Source organism: Candoia aspera, chromosome 12 (genome assembly GCF_035149785.1).
Source record: "Candoia aspera isolate rCanAsp1 chromosome 12, rCanAsp1.hap2, whole genome shotgun sequence".
Lineage (NCBI taxonomy): Eukaryota > Metazoa > Chordata > Lepidosauria > Squamata > Boidae > Candoia > Candoia aspera.
Window position 1 is genome coordinate 866990 of NC_086164.1, and position 4429 is coordinate 871418.

The following is a 4429-nucleotide window of genomic DNA, read 5'->3' on the forward strand; positions in this document are numbered from 1 at the left end:
AGTTTGCTCTGGCATTCTCTGTGACTCAGAGGGAACCGAAAACCTGCCCTCTGCCCTGGCCTCAGCCTCCTGGCATTTATCATCAACAGAGGGCTTGTTCTGGGTCCCCCTCCCTCCTGGCCCTGCTCAGAAGCTTGCTTTGGGAAACCCTTGTTGTGAGCCAGGCTTTGTTTTGGACTGGCTGGTGCCTCTTACCTGCCCTGTTTGTTTGTTTGTTTGTTTGTTTATTTATACCTACCTACCTACCTACCTACCTGTTTATTGGAGTCAGGGCAGGGAGTCAATCTCTGGCGTCCTTCCTGGGGTTTTCGCCTCTTAGCCGCTTGCACCCATCCAGACAGGCTTCTGAGGTGTCCCAAGGGCAGATCGAGGAAGCCATTTCCAGCATCCTCTGTGATTTCCTCATTTATTGGCAAGTTTAGCATCAAAAGTCTGCCAGCCACTGGCCCTGGGCAGGATGGTCCCTTGCAGGGACTGGTAATGGGATCCCATCTCCTTTTGAAGGCAGAGCTTGGGCAGCACAAGGCAGGCCTGGGTGTTGTTGAGGTGTGGCCCTCACGATTCAGGGCAGCCTCCATTCCTGCTTAGCTGCTGGGGTCAGTTCTCAGAAACAGGCCTTTCGGTGATACACGCTACCACGAGGACCACTCTCTAGTCCGGGAGAGGAAATCTGAAGATTAATCTGGGAAGTCAAGAGCACAAAGGCAAGTCGCTTCTGACTTGTTGCCAAGAAAACCACACGAACGCGTCCACGGAGCCACTCGAACTGACTTGGGTGGTTTGTGGTGAGGATCTGGTCCTGAGTCCTCCCAGTCTTTTGTCAATATCTGATGACTAATTTTTGAGGTGGGGGTGCTAATTTGGCTTCGCCTCTCTCCCTCTCTAGCAGGTAACCAACTTGGCTTACAACCCAGCCTAAAACAAATCTGTGACTCGTTCTATTGACTTTGCTTTTGAAGCCTTGTGGGTAGAGCCAGGCTTCTGCCTGTGGAACCTCCTGAGAAGTCTTTCTCAGCAAAAGTTGAGAACCAGGGGAAGGTGCCCTCTTGTTTTCAAGCTCCCTAGCCACCTTCTGAGCTTCTCTGGAGCCTTTTGCAGACCGGAGGCCTTGGAGACGTGGAAGCTGGCTTCTCGCTAGGTCTGGGGACCCTGCAGGTTGTTGCCAGTCCTGCCCGTGGATCTGTGATGGTCTAAAATAATGATTTATATCAAGAAGTTGTATTTTGCTCTTACGGAGCATCAGCTCTCTGTCTCTATAATAAGCCTGTTCTCAGAGCCGTTTTTTGATTAGATCAGCATCTGCACAGCTCTCCCTCTTGATTAAGGAAAAGGGACCCTGCTTGTCTCTTCCTGTTTGGACAGGAATATGGTTACTTTGCTGCTTTCCTGCCAACAAAACTGACCAGATCCCTTTTGGCTTTAAAGATAAATCCCTTTGAATCTCAGTAGAATTTGATGCAAGTGGGCCTTTGGGGCAGTGTTTCTCAACCTTAGCAACTCTCTCCACTGCCTAAAGTTGCCCAGATGCTGACTGGAAAAGCTTCCTTGGCTGTAGAGGCACCTGCCTGAGGCTGACTTGGATGTCTTCTCATCACCAGGCAGAGACCTTTCACTTCACCCAGTCTAAACCTTGATTTTAGTTCTGGTCTTAATTCTGGATTCTCTGTTGCTCTAAGGGTTTCTTCCTTAGTCTTGGTTTTTATGGATTCATAGAAGCCTAAAGCTGGAAGGGGTTGCTGCGGCCATGAAATCCAGCTTCTTGCTGATCAGTGGAGAAATCCACCTCCCTGACAAATGGGTATCCAGCTTCTAACACATCCAGCCTAGAGGAGCTCACCATTTCCTTAGGAAATTGGTTTCTCTGTCAAACTGCTTACTACTACAGTACTACTACTACTGAGACGTTTTTACTAATATTCAAATAAAGGCTGCCTTCCTATCACTTATTCTGGAAAATAGCGAATACAATAGGTAATATTCTGCATATTAAGTGATTTCTTTGGGATGGTAGAGAATGGGTCCACCTTATTCTTTGTAGTATTCCTTGGAGACCCAGCTCATGGTACTTGGGCATCTTGTGTCTGTGATCAACATATTCAGCTCCCTCAATCTTTACTTGGAGGATCTGGTTTCTACTCCAACGATCATCCTTACTGATCTCAGTGATGCCCAATTTATCTTAAATCTGTCTGAATCTGTCTTAAAGTGTGGCACCTTTTGGAAATTCTGTTGATTCAGCCTAAAATTTCATTTGTCATGTGGCGTTCTGTTTACTGTTGTTCAGCCTGTGATTGACTATGATTCGTTCCATCTGCCTTTATTCAGGACTGGGGGCGGGGGCATCAAAGGCATGAAATAACTGAGTGGATGTTGCTAAGGGAGACCATCCATCTCTTGCCACCAGCCTGCTCGGTGATCTCGCCCAGCACAGGGCCTGAGAGAGCCCAGCCCAGGTCTGGGAGTCGGAATTCCAAGGATCGGGATGCCTGCCCTTTCTCCTTGTGACTGCTCAGAGCTACCACAGGGAACAAGGTGTTCATTTGGCTGGAAACCCATTCTGTGGATGAGCATGCTCTGCAGGATCCTGAGTGCACCCTCGGTGTTTTGGAGAGAGGAGCAAGAAGCATGGGAGGCCACAGGAAGAGGCTTGCTTGATGGGGCCACCAGGCTGGCTGCTCCCTCATAGAAAAATATCTTCCAGTGATGGGCAAAATCCAGGCCGATGATATCCAGGCACCTTCCTCCGCTCCAGCCCTGATTCTTCTGTGGATACGGGCATAGCCTTTCTCCCTTGTTCCCAAGAATCCCTGGCCTGTTGGCCTTTGACTGAATCAGCCTCCTGGGCAGTCAAGTCCAGATGCTCGGCCCGGCTGGCAGTGGCTCTGTTGGGTTGGGAAGAGGCCTTTCCTGCCCCTTGGGATTGGGAGGGGTGGGGCTGCCCCCCTTGGAAGAAGAGCTCTCTGGGGAGTGTTCAGGAGCTGGTTTGCCCACTTCAGCAGGTGCCAGTGCTGGACAGCTCCTGGGTGCTTGGGGGCGGCTGGGGGCTCCTGGGAATGTGGGGTCTTGGGGAGAGCACTGGATCAGGGCCCCCACATGCAGGGGCCCCCACGGAGCTATGAGTCAGGATTGGAAACAAGCAGGGGGATTCATACTTTGCACTGAAGGCAGTAAAAACCTGAGAGTCATTCTACTAGCTCCCACCCCCAAAGGCACTGATGCTACCTGCAGGATGGCGGGTGGGTGGATGGAGGGGGGCCAGTGCTTAACCACTGGGCTTCTCAAGGTCTTCAAAAAAGCCCTGTGTCAAAGGGATTTTAATGGGTATTGGGCACGTATTTCTCCATTCCAGTCCCTCCCTCCCCTTTTTTTCTTTTAATAATTCAAAACATTTTAATCATGGGTGTGTTTTCCCAGTTTGCATTTTGATGAGCAGCAATGGCATGTTTGTTTTTATATAGATTTTGGCTTTCAGGGCTGTTTTAGGGTGTTTTTTTAATGGATTAAAAAATGTGGACTGCAGTTGGTTTAGGTTTTGGTGGCAGTTTCCTGTTTTGGATATTCCTTCTACATGTTCCAACTAATGGAACCATTAGTGTGTTTTTATGGTTTTTAATTCTTTAAGCTGCCCAGAGTCACCATGTGTGAGTTGGGCAGCCTTATAGATCTGTTTAATAAATAAATAAACCAAGCAACAACAACCCCCCCCCAAAATGGCATTGGCATCTTGGGGTTGGAGGAGCAGCCTGGTGTCGCTGAAGGCTGACCGAGAGAGAATGTTGTTCTTGTTGGTGTAGGATACTAAGAAGCCCCTTTTTATTTTGCCAGACTTTTGATCTATTGTCTTTTGAGAATTTTTTTTTTACAATTACCATAAAAACTGTTCCCTACCTAATTTATTAGTTGTGCTTAGTTGTTTGATACTGCATTTTTAAAATTACCATTGAAATCTCACTGTTATTATTATTGTTATTATCGTTAGTTCCTGGGGGCAATTGGTGAAAAACAGAACAATGAAAATATTGCTAAAGGGGAAGAAATCTTCTCATTCTTACTCCCTTCCCCTGGGTAAGGACAGAACCCAACAGATTCCTGGGGAAATGAATGGATGCTGGATCCGGGAAGGATCTCTGCCAAAGGCTAGGGAGTTAGATAAATGGGGCACTCGGAATCAGAAGAATCGGCGACTCAGAGAGGAGCCCCTTCTACCGCTGGGAAGCTTTGGGTCGGGTAGCAAATGCCTGGATAGTTGGGACACCCAGGCAAAGGGGAAACCGACCCCGGCTCTCCCCCCCACGAAAAGGCCACCACTGCCCGGGAGCCCCGTGCCCCAGGCCAAGGCTTCTGGGCAAATGCAGAACCAGCAGAGAACCAGCAAAGGGTGGGCATGCAGGAGCTAGATGAGGATCAGTGTGTTTTGCTCTTTCAGGCC